The sequence below is a fragment of the Schistocerca cancellata genome, chromosome 2, assembly GCF_023864275.1.
Source record: "Schistocerca cancellata isolate TAMUIC-IGC-003103 chromosome 2, iqSchCanc2.1, whole genome shotgun sequence".
Taxonomy (NCBI): domain Eukaryota; kingdom Metazoa; phylum Arthropoda; class Insecta; order Orthoptera; family Acrididae; genus Schistocerca; species Schistocerca cancellata.
The window spans coordinates 781,927,649-781,950,906 of record NC_064627.1 but is presented as its reverse complement, the minus strand read 5'-3'; the positions used below and the strand labels follow the sequence as shown (position 1 = coordinate 781,950,906).

General features: G+C 40.6%; 1 protein-coding gene across 1 annotated transcript in view; it reads left to right on the top strand.

The window, feature by feature from the left end:
• The first annotated feature begins 970 nt into the window (after nt 1-970).
• Nucleotides 971-23,258, top strand: part of LOC126162632 (uncharacterized) — a 321,328-nt gene continuing 299,040 nt past the window's right edge. The window contains exon 1 of the mRNA XM_049919260.1: nt 971-1,012. The gene's annotated coding sequence lies outside the window, so the exon portion shown is untranslated. The remainder of the gene's footprint in view (nt 1,013-23,258) is intronic.

The following is a 23,258-nucleotide window of genomic DNA, read 5'->3' as shown; positions in this document are numbered from 1 at the left end:
CCCTCCACGCTGGAAGAAACCATGGCATATGGTACAATGGGGAGAACAGTCCGCCATGCACTTCTAAACGACTTATAAAGTACGAATGTAGGTGTCTAAACAGATCTCATGTGTTAGTTATCCTAGTCGATAATTTTTGACCTTTTCTGTTCGCCATCTGGAGTTTCACTTTTATTTTAATTAGGTGTTGCATGCGGAATCCTGAAAGGCCGTTCGTTCTTTCCCATTTACGATCAGTACGAAAGCAAGCATGCCCTGTTTTTTTTTATAACTTTTCTTAATTACGGCACGTTTAACCACAAGTTAGTTTTTGGAGGTTCGTGGATTAGTTCTGCAGCATCAAAAAAATTCTTTTGTTAGCAAGGTGTTTCCTCATAAGTGTGTCATGGAAACAGAATTCTCAGTAGCATACACTTTTACTCTTAGTCAATTCCTGTTTTGATTTTTGGATACAGTTGAAAATCATTACCAGTACATGACTGGCAAAAGGCTGCGGATGGTGGCATAAAATTCCTAATAACCAGGCAGTGTACCAATTCCCAGGAATATAGCTGAAGTTTCTTTTGATGATGTTGTCATTTGTGAGATGGAGATGTTAAGCTTGGTGGTCTCTTGTTGCTAGACACGAGTATTTGGCTGTGACTTAACTAAAGATTTCATCTTCGTACATTTCTTCACATTCCACATATTTTATTTACTTACTTGAAACAGTTGCACAGAGGGCATGCAAACTATTAAGTGAAAATGTCTTCAAAGTATCCTAAAAAAGAAAACACTCACCAATAAAGTTGCAATTAAAACAAATTCCAGCTTCTTCTCCCATATGACAAATAATTTGTGTACCAGTAATGTACAATGTTTAAATACTTTTAATTATCCATTAAGTTGCACATTTAGCTGTATAATTTGTAAGTATTTCTGTTTTACTGATGGTTCCCTTATAAACAAAAAAAAATATTTTTCAGGTTGGAGACAGAAGCTGTATTTTACATAAATGGAGTGAGACATGCTGGTGAGTTTACATTACAAGATAAGTGAAGCACAGTGTAATAGCTATAAATTTAAAGTGTATTGGGTACACAAACCCTTGTATGAAACAAAAGTACGTCTCATTATTTAGTGAAACTGATGGACTTAATAAGAATGACTTCTTCACTAAAAGTCTTTTCCACTGTAAATTTCTGGTTTATAAGAGAAAACATCACTTTACTTTGCAGCATGATTATCGGCAATAGGTATGGATGGACAAGAAGTATGAAAACTCAGAATAGCATCATGTACTACCAACTAATATTATCAGTGCCAGTAGTTGAATTGGATTCTTGTGAACAGCCTAACTTTGAAACAAAGTTCAAATGTTTTTTCTAGTCGCTGATCTTACCCGTAGAATCTGCGAAAAACTTCTTTTTGTGCAAAAATATCTTTTAATGTGGTCTTCTATTATAAACATATGTTACTGGTGATACATAACAACAACCAAGGAAAACAGGAGCAGCTTACTGAAGCTATCTTTCAAAATTTGTCTTCGCAGGATCTCCACAGAGAGTTGTTAAGTTTATCCATTTAGTGACAAAAGATGCCAACTTAGACACCTGACTTCAAACCTGTACGCCCTCATTAATTTACAAATATCTGTTATAAGCCCTATGCTCCATCTCTTCTGAGTTTGTTTGAGTATCAAGTTATGTACTAAAAAATTATACACCTATAGACTTAGTTGCATTGGACGATCCTCAATATTTGTGACCTGTTGTGAGAGGCTGAACTTATGACATTACTAGTTTGCATGTAACAGTATAATGAAGACAATTCTCTCCAGAAGGATCATAGGTTCCATTCTGAAGGAGACGAGAGGAATTGATTGAGGAAGATTAGATGGAGATGGGAAGAGGGCCAGATATTTGCCCTTCTGCCTCTTCATTCCTCTCCCACTCACATCAGTCCTTCTTTCCTCCTTGAGAAAAAACCTGTAATGCCAAAAGCTGGGAATTGTTTATTTTGATGTGTTTTTGTTGGCTCTACAGAACTTATGCCTCCTGCAGGTAGGCTCTGGCCATGCCAGATATCTATTTGTGATTTTAACTTACTCCACTTAAATTCAGGTAATTTCAGTGTTGGCTTCTTGACCTCATTTGTTAGTAAGGCTTTCTACAAGTGTGATAACTACAAATTAAGACTTTTCAGCCTAGGAAAAGTTCCTTTCTGTCTATACTTGTTTGCTCACTTGGCTTATTTGTTTGGGAGAACATACAGTGTAGTACCACCAGAGATCCCTCTCTCACCGGGTGTAACACTGTGGTGAGAATTACTGTAAGTTAGTGGTATAGTATCAAGCAATGTTTGATTTATCCACATACTTACAATCATCTGTTGTTGTTGTTGTGGTCTTCAGTCCAGAGACTGGTTTGATGCAGCTCTCCATGCTACTCTATCCTGTGCAAGCTTCTTCATCTCCCAGTATCTACTGAAACCTACATCCTTCTGAATCTGTTTAGTGTATTCATCTCTTGGTCTCCCTCTATGATTTTTACCCTCCGCACTGCCCTCCAATTTCTTTCAATACTAAATTGGTGATTCCTTGATGCCTCAGAATATGTCCTGCCTACCAACCGATCCCTTCTTCTAGTCAAGTTGTGCTACAAATTTCTCTTCTCCCCAATTCTATTCAATACCCCCTCATTAGTTAAGTGATCTACCCATCTAATCTTCAGCATCCTTCTGTAGCACCACTTTTCGAAAATTTCTATTCTCTTTTTGTCTAAACTGTTTATCATCCACGTTTCACTTCCATACATGACTACACTCCATACAAATACTTTCAGAAAACACTTCCTGACAGACACTTAAATCTATACTCAATGTCAACAAATTTTTCTTCTTCAGAAACGCTTTTCTTGCCATTGCCAGTCTACATTTTATATCCTCTCTACTTCAACCATCATTAGTTATTTTGCTCCCCAAATAACAAAATCCTTTACTACTTTAAGCGTCTCATTTCCTAATCCAATACCCTAAGCATCACCCGATTTAATTTGACTACATTCCATTACCCTCATTTTGCTTTTGTTGATGTTCATCTTATATCCTCCTTTCAAGACACTGTCCATTTCTTTCAGCTGCTCTTCCAGGTCATTTGCTGTCTCTGACAGAATTACAATGTCATCGGCAAACCTCAAAGTTTTAATTTCTTCTCCATGGATTTTAATTCCTACTCTGAATTTTTAATTTGTTTCCTTTACTGCTTGCTCAATATACATATTGAATAACATTGGGGATAGGCTACAACCCTCTCTTACTCTCTTCCCAACCACTGCTTCCTTTTCATGCCCCTCGATTCTTATAACTGCGATCTGCTTTCTGTACAAATTGTAAATAGCCTTTCGCTCCCTGTATTTTACCCCTGCCACCTTCAGAATTTGAAAGAGAGTATTACAGCCAACATTGTCAAAAGCTTTCTCTTAAGTCTACAAGTGCTAGAAATGTAAGTTTGCCTTTCCTTGATCTATTTTCTAAGATAAGTTGTGGCATCAGTATTGCCTCACATGTTCCAGGTAGGCTTCTACCAGTGTTTGCATTTGTCTGTAAAGAATGCGTGTTAGTATTTCGCAGCCATGGCTTATTAAACTGATACTTCCGTGATTTTCAAATCTGTCAACCCCTGCTTTCTTTGGGATTGCAAGTATTATATTCTTCTTGAAGTCTGAGGGTATTTCTCCTGTCTCATACATCTTGCTCACCAGATGGTAGAGTTTTGTCAGGGCTGGCTCTCCCAAGGGTGTCAGTAGTTCTAATGGAATGTTGTCTACTCCCAGGGCCTTGTTTTGGCTTAGGTCTTTCAGTGCTCTGTCCAACTCTTCATGCAGTATCATATCTCCCATTTAATCTTCATCCACATCCTCTTCCATTTCCAATATTGTGCTCAAGAACATCGCCCTTGTATAGACCCTTCCATATACTCCTTCCACCTTTCTGCTTTCCCTTCTTTGCTTAGAACTGGGTTTCCATCTGAGCTCTTCATATTCATGCAAGTGGTTCTCTTTTCTCCAAAGATTTCTTTAATTTTCCTGTCGGCAGTATCTATCTTACCCCTAGTGATATACGCCTCTACATCCTCTACATCCTTACATTTGTCCTCTAGCCATCCCTGCTAGCCATTTTGCACTTCCTGTTGATCTCATTTTTGAGACGTTTGTATTCATTTTTGCCTGCTTCATTTAGTGCATTTTTGTATTTTCTCCTTTCATCAATTAAATTAAGTATCTCTTCTGTTAGCCAAGGATTTCTATTAGCCCTCATCTTTTTACCTACTTGATCCTCTGCTGCAATCGTCTAGCCACAGAGAACTCTATGTTACTTGAATTGTCAACAAGTTACTGTGTCCTCTTAAGTACTATTACAGTTCATTTGATTATCAAAGAGAAATCCCTCCTGGTACCTAGGGAAACGGAATAGTTTGGCATATCACGTGACTTGAATGTCGTAAGAACTATAATTGTTTGTCTGCATGACAGTCAAGTGCAGGATGAGCAAGACACACACTAAGAAAACCATTGATTGTTGCCATATAATGGACGCTTAGTGCATAGAACACTCCATATCTGACATTTTGTAAGCCTTGAGGATTTCATGTGCCACTTTGTCAAGAATGAACTGTGGGTACCTCAATTTGTGGCGATAACCTTTACCATCATAGGCATCTGTCATGAGTAAAAATACATTGGTGATTGATTGCTGTTGATCATTGCTGATTCCAACGAAAGATAGACAAGCTTCAGTGCAGCAAATGACTCACCATTTCAATTCTGTACGATAGCAACTACCAAGCAGACTCCAGTTCCCATTTGATATACAAGTGCAGAGAGACAAGTTAAGTGTTTATCTTTTTGTGTGTGTTTTTTTCCCTAGTGTATTTATTAAATATTGTGCATGTTTTCTTTGCTGCTTAAGAGATTTAATCTCATGTTTTTGTAGGTGTAAATTCACTCAGTCTGTAGCACAGCAGTTGTTCGTTTGTTTTGTTCTGAAAGTAACCATCCATCGTTTAGTAAGCCAGTCAGTCAACTCTTGGTTGATATTCGAGTACAACTGCAGAGTAGCAAGTTAAGTGTTTATCTTTTTTCATAGTATATTTGTTAAATTTTGTGCATGTTTTTTTCTGTTAAGAGGTTTTTGTAAGTGTAAATTCATTCAGCTTTTGTGCAGAAGTTCTGAACAGCCAGCTACATAGCTCATTAACACATCAGCATCCATTGGTGACAAATCAGGAGGTAGCAAGTTGCATATCTAGAATTCTGTCTGCTTTTACAGCTTACTTCTTCAGTTAAACTTGCTAGGATGGCTAAGATGTGTGCATGCTGTGTGCAGAGGCAGGAGCAGCTGGCCACAGTCCACCAACAGGGCTATGGTTAGTCACCTTCAAGCTGCTTTCTCAGGTTGTAGCGGTGGCAGAGAATCTGGCATGTCACATGGGACACCTCAGGTGTCACTTGTTTTGCCTACGGGCTCTGCTTCTAAGGCACCACCTAGTGCACCCAAAGCAGCGGATCTGCCCTCACAGCAGGGTGATTGGCGAGTGGTACCGCATTCACGTAGCTCGAGGCGGAGGGCTGATGTGGAGACTGGCCACCTGGCCTCACTCATTCACCCTGTGAGTGAACAGGTGGCCGCTCCTTCAGCTGGGTCGGAGCAGGCACATGGGGGGAGAGGTTTACTAGTTATCAGGAGCTCCAATGTTAGGCGCATTATGGAGCCCCTTAGGCAGATAGTGTTCAGGGCTGGAAAGAAAGCCAATGTGCTCTCGGTATGTCTGCTGGGGGTCTCATCCGAGATGTGGAGTCAGCCTTACTGCAGCTATCGAGCTTGCGAGGTACAGTCGTCTGCAAGATGTGGCTTACGTCGGCACCAGCGACACCTGTCGCATGGATTCTGAGCTGATTCTCAGTTTGTACACGTGGCTGGCAGAGGTGATGAAGACTGCTAGCCTCCTATGCAGGATTGCAAAGCTCGCAATTTGCAGCATTGTTCCCAGAGTTGATTGCGGTCCTTTGTTTTGGAGCCAAGTGAAGGGTCTCAACCAAAGGCTTCATTGACTATGTGGCGATCTTAGCTGCAGATTCCTAGACTTGCTTTAATGTGTCGGGATTTGTAAGATTCGCCTTGATAGGTCAGGGGTGCATTATACAAAGGAAGCAGCTACTCGGGTAGCAGAGTAATTGTGGAGTGCACGTGAGGGTTTTTTATGCTAGGCAGTAGTTGAGGTGCTCCAATGAACACTCGCCAGATGATATGCAACAAAGAAAGTCAAACGGCGTTCAGAATAAAGACAGTGTGACTGTCATAAGTTTATCAGTAAACTGCCAAAGTATTTGTAATGAAGTTCCCAAATTTACTGCTCCAGGAAGTTCTGAGAACTAGCTGAAACCCAAGTGGAAAGTTCTGAGACAGTTTGCGAGTCATGGTATGTATATCAGAAAGACAAATTAGAGACCACAGGAGGCAGAGTGTTCACTGCAATTTAAAAAATATTATTTGAATGCGCAGTGTCTGTTCCTTCGAAAGAACAGACATCACGCAGATCCAGCAACTGTGAAACACCATATGTTAGTTGAAGGGAGATCACTGCTATCAGCTGCAGCAGGACATTTTTTGCAGAATCAGCCATGATGAGTGAAAATGTGTACCGGACCAGGATTCAAACCTGGGATCTCCCACTTACTAGGCAGATGTGGTAACCACTGTGCCATCCAGGAGACAGCATTGTCGCAACTGCACAGACTATCTCCGTACACCTCACAGCTGATCCACACTCCTATCTAGTAGTAAGTCTAGTAAGCAGGAGATCCCTGGTTCAAACCCCGGTCTGGTACACATTCCACTCATTGCTGCTGATTCTGTAAAACGTGTCCTGCTGCAGCTGATAGCTGTGATCCTCCTTCAGTTTACATATAAACAAAAATATTGTCTCTTTGTCTCTAGTGAGGTTGAAGTTGAGTGTGACAGTGAAGTTATCTGGTCATGAATAACAGGTACAGGTGAAACCGAGTTAATTGTTAGATGTTTTTACTGGCCACCTGATTCTGCTGTGACAGTTTTACAGTCATTCAAAGAAAGTCTATAGTCAATAGCGTGTAAGTACCTAGATCGTGCAGTACTAGTTGGAGGCGAATTTAACCTAATGGGTATAGACTGGCATCTCTATGGATTTATTGTGGGGGATACTGACAGGCAGTCATGCTAAATACTTTTGAACACATTTCCTGAAAATTGCCTTGAGCAGCTAACTCGGTAGCTCACATGCAATTGAAATATCTTAGACCTTGTAGCTACAAATAGGCCAGACTTTATCGACAATGTCACTATAGAAATGGGGACTCATGATCATGATGTCGTTATAGCAACTATGAGTACAAAGGTTAAGAACTCAGTCAGAAGGCTAGGAGAGTGTTTCTACTAGATAGAGCAGATAAGCAGTTATTAACATCTCACTTAGACAGTGGATTGGCACCACTTAGTTCCAGTAAGATGGATGTAAAGGAATTATGGGCAAAGTTTAAGCAGATTGTAAATCAAGCTCTGGAGAATTATGTGCCTAGTAAGTGGATAAAGAATGGAAAAGACCCACCATAGTCAAATAACAAAATTCAGAGGGAAGTAGAGGTGTTGCACTCTCGGTTCAAAAGGGAATGCACAGATGATGACAAGCAAAGGTTATTAGAGATTCATGCACCCGTGGAAAGATCTATGTGCAAAGCATAGAAGTACTACCATCTTAGCAAAAGATCTGGCAGAGAATGTCAGGAAATTCTGGTCTTGTGTAAAATCATTAAGTGGGTCTGTGGCTTCCGTTCAGTCACTTGTTGACCAGTCTGGTGTGGCAGTTGAAGATAGCAGAATAAAAGCCAAAGCTTTGAATTTCACGTTCAAGAAACCACTCAAACATAAGAATCATACAAACATATTGTCATTTGACCATTGGACAGGCTCGCGTATGGACGACATAGTAATAAGCATACTTTGTCTAGAGAAACAACTGAAAGATTTGAAAGCAAATAAATGACCAGGTCTGGAAGGAATCCCAGTTCAGTTTTACAAAGAGTACTCTACAGCATTGGCCCCTTACCTTGCATTTATCGTGAACCTCTTGTCCAGCACAAAGTCCCAAGCGACTGGAAAAAATGCAGGTGACTCCAGTATATGATAAGGGTAAAAGAACAGGCCTGCAAAATTAAAGACCAATATCCTTAACTTCTGTTTGCTGCAGAATCATTGGACATATTCTCAGTTTGAGTGTAACAAACTTTCTTGAGACTGAGAAGCTTATGTCTATAAATGAGTATGGTTTTAGAAGGCATTGGTCTTGTGGAACTCAGCTTGCCCTTTTCTCACATGATATACTGTGAACTATGGATGAAGGGCAACAGGCGGAATCCATGTTTCTAGATTTACGGAAAGCAGGCTGTTAACAAAGGTACAAGCATATGGAATAAGTTCACAGATATGTGAGTGGCTTGAAGACTTCTTAAGTAAATAGAACCCAGCATATTGTCCTTGACAGTGCGTGTTCACCTGAGACAAAGGTATCATCAGGAGTGCCCCAGGGAAGTGATAAAACTGCTGTTGTTCGTTATATATATAAATGATTTGGTGGACAGGATGGGCAGCAATTTGTGGTTGTTTGCTGATGTACAGCAAGGGTCAAAATATAGTGACTGTAGGAAGATACAAGACAATTTAGACAAAATTTCCCTTTGGTGTAATGAATGGCAGCTAGCTCTAAATGTGGAAAAATGTAAGTTAATGTGGATGAGTAGGGAACACAAACCTGCAATGTTTGAATACAGTATTATTAGTGTCCTGCTTGACAAAGTCAAGTCATTTAAATATTGGGCATAATGTTGAAGTGATATGAGATGGAATGAGCATGTGAGAACTGTGGTGGGGAAGGTGACTGGTCGACCTTGGTTTATCAGGAGAATTTAAGGAAAGGCCGAACCCATCTGTAAAGATGATCACATGTAGGACACTGATGCGGCCTATTCTTGAGTACTGCTTGAGTGTTTGGGATCCGTACCAGGTCAGATTGTAGGAACACATGGAAGAAATTCAGAGGCAAGCTGCTAGATTTGTTATCAGTAGGTTTTAACAACACTTAAGTGTTGCAGTGATGCTTTGGGAACTCAAATGGGAATCTCAGGAGGGAAGACAATGTTCTTTTTGAGAAACACTGTTGGGAAGATTTAGTGAACTGGCATTTGGAGCTGATTTTCAGACGATTATACTGCTGCCAACACATATTGTGTGTAAGCATAAGGTATGAGAAATTAGGGCTCATATGGAGGCATATAAACAATAGAATAGAATAGAATAGAATATTTTTATTAGCCTTTCAGTATTTTTCATACAGTTGGCTTCGTCAAAGTTTACAGAGAGTTTTAGTTTCAGTACGATATTCAAATAGTTACAGAAAGGGGAGAAAAGGAACTAAAGACCTTTTCTTCAGCATTATGTAAAACAATGTTTTATACAGTAATTAAATACACACATAAGAAAAGAATCACAGTAAATAACTAGCTTATATAATATCAAAACATTTTCTTCATAACTCAGGTAAAACATATATTTTGATGATTAGTTTCTAAGAATTATCAAAATATATGTTTTACCTAAGTTTTTTCCCTTGCTCTATTTGTGAGTGGGACAGAAGAGGAAATGACTAGTAGTGGTACACCGAACCCTTCACCATGCACTGTAAAGTGGCTTGCAGAGTATCTGTGTAACGATATTGTGAAAAGGAATGTTGCTACTCACCATGTAGCAGAGATGCTGAGTTACAGATAGGCACAATGAAAAGGCTGTCACAAATAATAGCTTTTGGCCAGTAAGGCCTTCATCAAAATTAGACAGCAAAGTCATACTCATGCAAACGAGTATCTATGTAAATGTAGAAACTCTCTGCTTGGTATGGGCTTCAGAAGTCACCAACCAACACTTGTACTTTTACTCAGTGTGCGTCCAAGAGGCCAGAAATTCACTTGTGGGTCAATCCATACCAAGTGGTCCAAGAATAAAATAATTGGTTGCTTGACCATCTCAGAAAAATTTTATATTTGCCGGGTGGATTCCCCAATGTTTATTAGTCACAAAAATATTTTTTAAAAAAATAATTGTGTTTATTATTTTGAAATGGCGGCCATATTTGTTCCAGGCCGCATGCGTTTTTTCATATTTGCAAGCATCTACATTTTTTACAATTATTCAGTTGTGGATTGCCCTAAGCCTATCAGATAAAATTCATTTATTTCAACACACTCTGGGCTACAAATTAACATCATTATCACTTAGCTGAATGTATTCTTTAATATATTTTTAATAGTTCAAAGTTATCAGCCACAAATTAAAAAAACTCAATTTTTGAGCAGTAGTTTTTGTTAGAACTTCAAGTTTAACACTTATATTTCAGAACTACACAACAACGCATATAAGTCACAGAGTAAGTTGACATGTGTACACATCAGCATTCGATTAAACACTGAGTCTCAGTCTAGCGGCCGCTGCTCGGCTGGCCGCTTAGGTGGCACCACTGCTGCATGGCTGGCAGACAGCGCCGCACGTAGAGGACGTGCGTAATTGCGCCTTGGCACTTTGAATAATCAGCGAGTCACAACACTTTTCCCCCCTTTGAAATTGTTGCACTGGTCGTGATGGAGGTGTCCTGGAGATGGCTGACATCCATAGGCATTGTTTGACTCGCCGTAAAGTCTCGAGGAGGAGGCTTCCCGTACGGATGGAAGTGTCCCCGATGATAACGGGTCGAGATGACAGGAGACGTAGGAGTCGAATCTGCTGGGGCCCCATGCACCAATCTGCCCGTTGCAGCAAGTCCAGTTGATATGACAGGAGACATGGGCGATGTGTCGGCGTCCGTTGGAGGAGGAGGCGAGTAGATGTACTCTGACAGAGGATGGTCCTCTGGTTCCTGCATGGGCACGTCTCCTGGCGGCGTCCGTTCTGGTGCTGGCATTGCGATGACGGTGAGAGGGCTGCGTTGTGAGTATTGAGAGATGCCAAGATCTCGAGCATCAGGTAGAGCCAAAGGTGGTGTGGCGGCATTCGGAACAGGCGTTGCTGGCACCCGAGGCCGAAGCTGGTCCGAATGACGCACTGCAACACCCGTGTCCATCTGGATTTCATACAGGCATCTGCCACGGTGTCTTAAGATGCGGCCCGGGCTCTGTTTTGGCCGCCTGCCATATCCCCGTACCCAGACGAGGTCGTCGTCGGTGAACCGACCAAGTGACGGCACCCGCGGCCGTGAGGTGGGAGGCCGCAGAAGATGAAGTAGCGTGCGTGGCTGTCGGCCATGTAAGAGCTCAGCCGGGCTGTGATCGCCCATGGGGGTGAAACGGTAAGACGCCAGGAACTGGAGAAGCGCGTCATCAGCAGAAGAAGCCAGAAGTTTCCGCATCTGAGCCTTAAATGTGCGGACCAGTCATTCAGCCTCACTGTTGGATTGTGGATGGAATGGCGGGGCCATGACATGCGTAATGCCGTGACGAGCACAAAAATCCGCAAAGTCGGAAGAGGCAAATTGCGGACCATTATCAGTAACAAGAGTAGAGGGGAGGCCTTCCAAAGAAAAAATGCGGGCGAGAGCACTGGTGGTTGCCGCGGTGGTAGGTGACGTGCAACGGACAATGAAAGGAAAGTTAGAGTAGGCGTCAATTATGAGGAGCCAATAAGTACTTAAAAAGGGTCCCGCAAAGTCAGCATGAATGCGCTCCCAGGGCTTCTCAAGCGAAGGCCACGGTGACAAAGATGACTTCGGGGCAGCGGCCTGTCACGCACAAGGTCCGCAGGCAGCGACCATGTGTGCTATTTCAGAGTCGATGCCAGGCCAGTACACATGACGGTGCACCAGAGATTTTGTGCGAGACACACCCCAGTGCCCCTGGTGAAGGAGGCGCAAGACTGAAGCACGCAAAGACGCAGGTACCACGACACGCGGCGAAGCATTGTCAGTGGAGAGGAGGATAACACCATCCCTAGCTGTGAGTCGGTAGCGCAAAGTGTAGTAGTTCCGCAACGGATCAGAAGTCTTAGCGGACGGGCGATCTGGCCAACTCTTCTGAATACAGCGTAAAACCCGGGAGAGGGTAGGGTCAGAACCCGTAGCAGCCGCCAGCCTGTCCCCAGTGATGGGGAACCCATCCACAACCCGCTGCTCGCCAACATCCAGGTGGAAACACAAAAGTTCGTCCCTATCGAATGCCTGATCAGGACCCATGGGAAGGTGAGACAGAGCATCAGCATTCACATGTTGAGCCGTTGGCCGGAAATGAATCTCATAATTGAAACGGGACAAGTAAAGAGCCCAACGCTGGAGGCGGTGTGCAGCCTTGTCGGGAAGCGACGTTGATGGATGAAACAAGGAAACAAGTGGTTTGTGATCCGTAACAAGATGAAATTTAGATCCATAGAGCAAAACACCAAACTTATGAAGAGCATAAATGATGGCCAAAGCTTCTTTCTCAATTTGAGAATACTTTTGTTGGGCATCCGTGAGCGTTTTGGAGGCATAAGCAATGGGTTGTTCTGAACCGTCAGAAAAACGGAGCGCAAGGACTGCCCCAACCCCGTATTGAGAGGCGTCTGTGGCAAGAACAAGATGTTGGCCAGGTCGATAAGTAGCCAGGCACGGGGCCTGTTTCAGCATAGTCTTTAATTTCTGGAAAGCCGTGTCACATGACGCGGACCAGTGAAAAGGCACGTTTTTATGCAACAGGCGATGCAATGGCTGAGCCACCGAAGCCGCAGACGGCAAAAACTTGTGATAGTATGCTATTTTCCCGAAGAAGGCCTGCAGTTCCTTAACAGATATAGGGCGAAGAAGGACATCGATCGCAGCGACAGTCTGTTGAGGCGGACGAATACCATCCCGAGAGAGTTGAAACCCCAAGTATGTGATAGATAACTGAAAAAATTGTGATTTCTGAAGATTACACTTAAGACCGGCAGTCTGTAAGACATGAAAAAGTGTGCGGAGATTTTGAAGATGTTCTTCAGTTGTGGAGCCAGTGACAACAACGTCGTCCATGTAATTGATACACCCAGGGACAGGGAGCAATAATTGTTCCAAGAATCGCTGAAAGAGAGCAGGGGCGCTAGCAACCCCGAATGGCAAGCGTTGGTATTGATAGAGGCCGAAAGGCGTGTTAAGGACCAGAAACTGCCGGGAAGCAGCGTCGAGAGGAAGTTGATGATAAGCTTCCGACTGGCCTCCAGCAAGTTTAGTGAACAGTTCTTCAGGACGGGGCATAGGGTAAGTGTCGGTGAGGCATTGAGCATTTACAGTGGCTTTGAAATCGGCACAGAGACGAATATCACCATTTGGCTTAGCAACTACAATGACAGGAGAGGACCACTCACTGGAAGTGACAGGAAGCAAGACCCCTGAAGCAGTGAGACGATCCAGCTCCCGTTTTACCCGATCACGAAGGGCCACAGGAATGGGCCGAGCCCGAAAAAACTTAGGCCGAGCAGTGGGTTTGAGCGTGATATGAGCTTCAAAGTCGTTTGCACGGCCTAACCCAGGAGAAAAAAGGGACGAAAATGTCGTTGACAAGGAATCCAGTTGAGCATAAGGAATGGCATCAGAGACGATATTTACAGAGTCATCTATGGAGAACCCAAAAACGCGAAAGGCATCGAAACCAAAAAGATTTTCTGCGTTGCTCTGGTTGACCACAAATATGGGAACAGTGCGAACGACGGATTTGTAAGATACCTCAGCATTAAACTGTCCCAAGAGAGAAATCTTCTGTTTATTTTACGTCTGTAATTGCCGAGTGACAGGTGACAGGAGTGGAGAACCCAGCTGAAGATACGTCTGAGAATTAATTATAGTGGCAGCAGAACCGGTATCCACTTGCATGCGAACATCTCGACCAAGGATGTGGACAGTGAGGAATTACTTCCCTGAAAGGGAAGAAGTGCAATTGACAGACAACACAGAATCAGAATCAGCATCATGTTCATGAACATCTTGTATGCGGTCGGATTTACAAACGGAAGACACATGACCTTTCTTTTTGCAAATGTGACACACAGCCCAACGTTGGGGACAATCCTCACGTGTATGTTTCGTAAAACACCGCGGACATGAAGGAAGTTGCTGGGGATTGTGCTGCAGTTTCTTAATGGGTTGTTTATGGCTAGGACGAGGCGGCACGTGGGAGCGCACTGCGGCCACGTCGGCCGGCGGGGACTCGCCGCACGCGTCGTCAACAGCGCACAGAGGTTGTATTTCCCCAACATCACCCCACGCCTCTATTTGCGCCCCAGCGGCGCGAGAAATTTCAAAAGACTGAGCAATGGGGAGAACTTCGTCTAGAGTCGGATTCGCCAACTGAAGGGCACGTTGCCGAACTTCTTTGTCGGGCACTGACCGGATAATAGCATCCCGTACCATGGAATCGGCATAGGATTCTTTGTGAACGTCAGTAACAAATTGACACTTTCGACTGAGGCCGTGAAGTTCAGCAGCCCAAGCGCGATAGGATTGATTTGGTTGTTTTTGACAACGGTAAAAGGGAACACGAGAGGCTACCACATGCGTTTGCTTTTGAAAATAGATAGACAGAAGTGAGCACATTTCAGCAAAGGACAAAGATGCAGGATCCTTCAAAGGAGCCAATTGCGACAACAACCTATACATTTGAGGTGAAATCCGGGAAAGGAACAGAGACTTACATGGTTGTTCGTCCGTGACATGAAATGCCAAGAAGTACTGTCGAAGACGTTTTTCATAATCAGACCAGTCTTCCGCCGTCTCGTCGTAAGGAGGAAAAGGAGGTATAGCCAACGACGAGAAACGCCCCGCATTTGACGCCACGACGAAATCGCGAATCGCCACTGTTAGAAGCATTTGCTGTTCAAGGAGATTTTGCAAGAGTTGCTCGACAGTAGCCATGGAACCCTGTGAGTCAACGGTGAAAAGGAAAAATCCACTACCTCATCGCCAATCTTAGAACTTCAAGTTTAACACTTATATTTCGGAACGACACAACAACGCATATAAGTCACAGAGTAAGTTGACATGTGTACACATCAGCATTCGATTAAACACTGAGTCTCAGTCTAGCGGCCGCTGTTCGGCTGGCCGCTTAGGTGGCACCGCTGCTGCATGGCTGGCAGACAGCGCCGCACGTAGAGGACGTGCATAATTGCATGGCGGCACTTTGAATAATCGGCGAGTCACAACAGTTTTCCAAAGAAAAATTAATTTCTTAATTTTAATACTTTTTCTGCTATTACACTGTATAGTATAGTTACTTTTTATAGAGTATCAATGGTGAGCAGCTTACACTAAAAAAAAAAATAAACTATTTTAAAAAAAAAAATGGATTTTTTTTCATTTCTTTGTTAGGGGGCCAGATAAAAATCTGAAAATTTCACAGTTAATAGACCTTTATGATATCAAACTTCAGTATAAATTTCAACTTTGAGATTCAGTTGAAAGTTACGGAAAAAAAAATTACAAACACGAGTCAAAAATACATTTTTTAACATCTGCAATATCTAGTCTTATGGAATAAAATATATCAGTTACAGTACATAATTTAATCATATCTATGACTGCTCTTTTTTTTATTGAAAATAAGCCTACTAATTACATTATATTGTTCTCTTGCTATTTGTTTTTAGTACATCGCTCATTGAACATTTGAGAAATTTGTTCACTTAGTTTGGGTTTTAGATTATAAGTTTGCCCAGTCACAGTTGTAAATTCCATGGGAGACAGCTTCCTTAGTGCATGTTTAAATGCCATCCAAACTTGATCCTTCTCAATTTTTTAAAAGATGTCCTTGGTCCTGGAGGGTGATAAAATACAACATGTACATCTTGGTTTTGACAGTCAATATTATCAACTTCGCCAATCCACCACTATTCATTGCAAGCACAAGCGACTATGTCTTTATTTTGAAGAACCAATTGTACAAGTTTTACACACTGATGAAGTTCACTATCAGGCGAAGTTGATATGATCTTACACTTCAGTAAGTTGTGTGAATGGGGTACAAAACAATGAAAAGATCGAGAGCCCTTAATCTTCTGACAAGTGTTGTACCTTTCCTTCAAGACACTGTCATAGACTTCTTGTATTTCCTCACCTTGTACAAAAACTTAGGTAATTCCTTTGATATGTTTTTTAACAAATTCAAACATTTCTTGAGGTGTTATGATATGATTGTCATCGGTCCGCTGCAGACTTGCTTTTGTGACACCTCACTTTGTTTTACCCCCGACACCATCACAAGCATTCTTCCCATGGCTTGAAGCGAAAAAGTGCCATTCTACATCAAACCCAAAATCTTCTTTATGAAAGGATATGTTAATAATTTTTTTTGTTTTTATATTGGCTTGCTGCCCCATCCTAAAAGTAAATCAGTTTTTTTATGGAAAGGTAGCGCTGTTTAATGTAGCTTGTTAATTTTAGTTGGAAAAATGTGCACTGCTGTTGTGTTGTGTTCAAGGTAGCCACTTATGACACAAAAGCTGTGGCTCATTAGTTTAGCTTCATCTTTATAATAGAATACAAATGGGTGAACTGTGGTCTGTTTGTTTACCCAGTGGTGCTCTTTACTTCATCTTGAACAACAAAGGAATAATTTTCCAAAAAGTCAGCAAGAACTAAGCATTCATCAGCTGCCAAGGTTTGCTTTTTGTGTTTCAAAAATTTAATTTGATCATTTGCAATAAAACGATGCATTTTCAGATTTTCAAGGTTAACCACCAACACTTCAAAAAACTCTTCTTGTGATTTTACGACTGTCACCATTTCAGTTCTGTCTTGTGTCACCCATTGTTTGTATTTTATATTGTCAGGCATCAAATCGTCTTCTTCGGATTCTTCAAACAGGTCAGGTAAGGCTTGTTTGCCTGGACAATCTTCACATTTTCCCTTGATCAAACAATTGTAACTGTCAATATTGCATACCATAACTTCCAAAAGGTCTTTATGGTAAACTCTGAGATTGGCGCCATCTGTCATCAACTTTACGTTCTGATGATACAAACAAACACAAACATTATGGGTGCGAGATGCCCGTGCAACAATACACTATCTTGGTCTCAACTCACAAAACTTTGATCTTCCAATTTTAATGTCAGGATTTTCTTTTTTAAATTCAGTGAATAGTTCATTTAAATTACACAGTATTAACCTTTTTTGTCTTTGAATCTTAGAACCATTTTCTTTCACAGAAACACAGTCTTTTTTGCCAGACATCAAATAGCTGTTATTGTCATCATCATAATACTTAATAACTTTATTGATTGTGTTTTCATCTACCAAATTAGATGCACTTTTCTTCTGTAATGCTGGTAAAATTCCCTGTTCCTTTACTAATTGCCTTGTTAACGTAACAAGATGTTCTGACACATTGAATTCATCACTAACTTTTGCTTGACTCCAAGAATTCGGCAGTAAACTGATAATCTTAATTTATTCTCTTTGTTTGAAGTACTGCATTTAGTTTTTAGTTTTCCTATCAAATCATCATATTCGGTTGGTGAAGTTTTAGAACTTCCATCTGTTTTAGTACAAATTGTATTCTGAAATGAAACTTCCAAATTCTTTTTGACTGTAGCTGCCACTTTCTCAATTTTTGTATTAAAGGCACTTGGTGTTTTATCTTGACTTAGGTTTCAAATTTTACTAGCAGAAGATATACCCAGGATTTCGCAAGCTACTTTTTTAATGGTTGCTGATACATCACAAAATTCTGTATCTGAGGTTTCACTACCCTTTCTCTTGTGAATTACAAATATCTTAGAATAACATGTTGGACACAATGATTTTCTGGTATGAGATTGACAAAAGGGCTTTTATTTTTAGAATAATGATCAAATGTTATTTCTCACAGACCATTTGTTATAGGTTTTTTATGTTTCTCAAAAGGGTCCATCCAAGACTGACCAAAAAGGTGATGAAATTTTTTGAAGTATTTCATTTCATGGTACTTGCATGTTGATTTGACCTCTGGGCTGACTCATAAGTAAAACAACAATTTTTCTTCTTACTGTAATCTTTTTTTAAAGTAATGTCTTTAGGATACACCCCATACACACTTTTATGGTGTGCTTCATTAATAATAACATCAACAGAACACTGAGAGACCATTTTTCAACTGCAAACTTCAAGAACTTCTAGCCAAATAAGTGTGAGTAGACAGTTGTTGGTATAAGGGGCAAGGCAACAATCAGACTTGTATAGGCTTGCAAATGCAATTGTTAGCCTGCAGTAATTACCACAGCATTGTTTCAACAAATAATCATTAGCTAGTGTAATGTGGGATGTTACATTATGCAATTGAATTGGGGTACTCCTACCAGACGTCGCAGATGGCAAAAAACGTATTTTTGACTTGTGTTTGTAATTTTGTTTCCATAACTTCCAATTGAATCTCAAAGTTGAAATTTATACTGAAGTTTGATATCATAAAGGTCTATTAACTGTGAAATTTTCAGATTTATATCTGGTCCCCCAACAAAGATATTGCAGGCCACAAAATGGAAAAATTAAAAAAAATCCATTTTTTATAATAGCGTATTTTTTTAAGTGTAAGCTGCTCACAATCAATACTCTATAAAAAGTAACTATACTTTACAGTGTAATAGCAGAAAAAATATTAAAGCTGAGAAATTAATCTTTCTTTGGAAAACTACTATTCAAAAATTGAATTTTTTTAATTTGTGGGTGGTAACATTGAACTATTAAAAATTTATTAAAGAATACATTCAGTTAAGTGATAATGATGTTAATTTGTAGCCCAGAGTGTGTTGAACTAAATGCATTTTATCTGAAAGGCTTAGGACAATCCACTACTGAATAATTGTAAAAAAATGTAGATGCTTGCAAATATGAAAAAAACGCATGCGGCCTGGAACAAATATGGCCGCCATTTCAAAATAATAAACAATTATTTTTTTTAAAAAAATATTTTTGTGACTAATAAACATTGGGTAATTCACCCAGCAAATATAAAATTTTTCTGAGATGGTCAAGCAACCAGTGCTGGATCACTTGGTATGGATTGACCCTTGCGTATGAGTGAAGGAATGCCACTATGCCACAATGCATTTCCCTCGTTATAAGGGCAAACATAGTCATACATGTTACTAGAAAACTGGCTCTAAGCAATCAAAGTAGCAGGTGTTCACATATTGTGTGTGCTTTATGCGTCTGTCATGGTAATAAGGGGCCCTTACATTCTTTGGAAATTGGAAATGGATGTAGATTCTGATTTATCATTTTGCAAATCACTCAGTTTCACAACTCCTATTTATTAACAAAATGTGTAGTTTTGACTGAGGCCAAAGGGCGTCAGTAGCCACACACAGAAATAAAATAAATTATCATTCTTTATTATTCTGTCAGTTCACCATCAACCAGTTTATAATTACTTCTTCATGAAGTCTCAATTTTAAAAGGAAGCTTTTACATAAGAGTATTGACACTTTAGCCTCTGGCAGATTCCATACCATATCATTCACAGTTATGCTATAGACCCACAGTCACTAAGGTGACTGCATGTGGACTGCCTCCCCAACGAGTATTTTACAGACAATTAACCCACAGCTATACCAATGAGTGCAACGAAAATTATAGTTAAAATGTGAGTGTAGCATTGTACCTAATGTTGCCAAGAGCATGCAAACAGTAGCAGGAGATGCATATATAACAAATATTGATTTGTGGAGCTCTGTGACAGCAAATTATTTTCCCAAATCATATTGACCAAAAAAAAAAGGGCAAATGCGAGTAGGACTCGACCTCCAAGGGTCCCTTACAAACCTAATTATGTTTATAGATAATAATAATAATAATAATAATAATAATAATAATGATACTAATACTTATGTGTGCAAGTTTTTCTGTTGGACTCTACTTAGGTGATATGTCCTTAACCTAACCCAGTTGTCCTACAGAGGAAAGGGGACCTAGAGTTTTATGTGGAATCTGAACCATGTGTTCTTTCTGGTGACACCTCACATTGGTGTGAGGTGATGGCTAGATTCAAATGAAGACTTATAAATCTGAGGTCCAACTGAGATTCGATCCCATGATCTCTCCATTTCCAGCCATTTGTCATACTGCCAGTCCATCATGCCCAACATGTATATATAGGCAGTTCATCTCTGGATTTTGATGACAGAGTCTGTGACTATTAAAATATGTGACATATATGGCCATATATTTTTATTACATTGACTTAGAAACTCAAAGTTTTTTACATTGCCAAGGGACTGCAGACCTTAGTACTTGTCATAAATTTCAGAGTGATAACTCTACCTGTTCCTGAGAAAAAGGAGTGTTAATAGATGGACAGACAAACAAATGAACAACAGATGGCAGATCAAATATTTTTATATAAAGTAATTACAAATTAACAATTTTCAGATTTTTTTCCTTTATGTGTTCTGCGAAACCTTGCTTCTTGTCAAATTTCATGATTCTAAATTAACAAGAAGTATGCCATAGGTTTTCAAGTATGGAAAAATGTGACATAAATGGCCATGTATTTTCATTGCATTGACTTAGAAGCTTAACTGTTTTTCCCCAGTGAAGGACTGTAGACCTAAAGTGCCTGACACAAATTTCAACTCGATAAATCCTATACTTGTTCCCAACAAAAAGGGCCTTAACTGGTAGACAGAGTGCAAACTAGACTTTTCAACCTAGGAAAAGGTCCTTTTTTCTACAGCTGTGTATTCATTTGGCTAATCTATTAAGGAGAAAACAGCAAACAGCAAAAAAATATTTTCTATTTGATATAAATACAAATAAACAATACTCGGATTTTTCTCTTTACTTGTGATGTGGTACCTTGCTTCCTGTCAAATTTCATGATTCTAGGTCAATGGGAAATACCTCATAGGTTTTGACGAGTGAGGGTGCATCAAAATATGTGGCATAAATGGCTGTATCTTTCAATTGCATTGGCTCAGAAGATTAAATTTTTCATGCAGCAAACAAACCATAGACCTTAGTATGGATCTGTTACTGAGAAAAAGCGGTCTTACCAGTCAGAGAGAAACAACAAAGTGATCATATAAGTATTCCATTTTTACCAATTGAGGTACAGAAACCAACAAATGAGTGGAAAAATTGGTACTAAAAATTTCTCTTTACTTCAGGTCCTGGGTGATTTTTTTCCATCAATTTTTCTGTGTCATTAAGCCATACTAGTCTTGTTTCCTCCAAACATTTCTTCACATGTGGGGGAAGAAAGAGTTCATGTTTTTGATCATTAGCAAGTTTGTGTTCTTCTACAGGTAGCCCTCTGTTACCACATAGTGAGTAGATATTCTGTAATCTTACTGTACATATTCTATGTTTATTGATCACTTCCATAGACAATACAAGTGTAAAATTATTCATCCACACATATTTGTAATTCATATCATGGAGTGCCCTCAGGGATGTCGAATAAATCAAGCTATGGATAATGATGACATTATGAAAAGGAGAGGAGTCATTGAGCCACAAACAGGCAAAACTGAAAAACAAAAAGGCCCCACACATTCACACAAGCATTACTCGCACACACACGACCACAGTCGTAGTGGTTTGTAGGTTTAATATTGATGGAGTTTCTGCTGTAGCCATCCTTGAGGTGAAGGTCAACATTGAGGATGGTGGCTTGTCACAGTGAGGAGGACTAGGTGAAGTTAATGGGGGATTAGCTGTTGAGATTCTGGAAGAGTGTGGATAGGGTGTTCTCACTCTTGGTCCAGATCACATAGGTGTCATCAATGAATGTGAGTCAGGTGAGGGGTTTGGGATTTTGGATGGTTAGGAAGGATTCCTCTAGATGGCCCTTGAATAGGTTGGCATAGGATAGTACCATGTTGGTGTCCTTTTCTGTACCGTAGATGTGTTGGTAGTTGATGCCTTCAAGAGAGACAGCCCACGAATAGGTTGGTGTAGGATAATACCATGGTGGTGTCCTTTTCTGTACCATGGATGTGTTTGTAGCTGATGCCTTCAAAAGAGAAGTAATTGTTGATGAGGATACAGCTGGTCATGGTGGGCAGGAAGGAGGTTGTAGGTTTGCAGTCAGTTGGGTTTTGGAAAAGGTAGTGGTCAGTAGTGGCCAGACCATGGGCATTAAAGATGTTATGGTAGAGGGAGGTGGCATCAATAGTGATCAGCATGGCACCGTGTAGTAAAGGAACAGGAACTGTCAAGAGTCAGTAGAGGAAATGATTTGTGCATTTTTTATATAGAAGGGTAGGTTACGGGTAATAGGCTCAAGGTGTTGGTCCACGAGAGCATTGATTGCCTCTGTGGGAGCACAGTAACTGGCTACGGTGGGGCATCCTGGGTGGTTGGGTTGATGCACTGCAGGAGGCATGTAGAAAGTAGAAATGGTATGGGTGAGGTGAGAGATACTGTTGGACTTCTGGAATGGTGTCACTCTGGCAGTGTTTGTTGGTGGAAAAATATGACAGCTGGCAGAGTTCCTTCAGCAGGTAATCCCTGCAGTTCAAAACCACAGTGGTAGAGCCTTTCCAGCAGGTAGGATTATAAGATTGGGATCAGTTTTTAGGTGCTGTATTGCAGTTCTTTCTCTGGATGTAATGTTAGTTTCCATGTTGAGGAATTTAGGGAATGATAGTGAGGCAAAGCTGGAGGTTAAGAAATTCTGGAATATTGATGGGGGAAGGGGGGATTTAGAGCAGTGGGGGTGGATCATGGTGGAAAGGAGAAGTGCACTGAGTAAGGCAGAGTTCTACCATGAGAAAAAGATTGAATAACCAACGAAAGGATAATATTCTATGAGTCGGGGCATGGTATATCAGAAGCTTGAATGTAGTAGGGAAGCTAGGAAATCTGAAAAGGGAAATGCAAAGGCTCAGTCAAGATATAGCAGGGGCCAGTGAAGTGACATGGAAAGAAGACAAGAATTTCTGATCGGATAAGTACAGGATAATTTCAACAGCAGCAGAAAATGGTATAACAGGAATAGGATTAGTTATGAATAGGAGGGTAGGGCAGAGAGTATGTTACTGTGGACAGTTTAGTTATAGGGTTGTTCTAATCAGAATCAACAGCAAATCAACACCAACAACGATAGTTCAGTGTACATGGTGACGTTGCAGGCTGAAGATGAAGAGATAGAGAAAGTATATGAAGGTAATGTAAGGGTAATATAGCACATAAAGGAAGATGAAAATCTAATTGTCATGGGGGA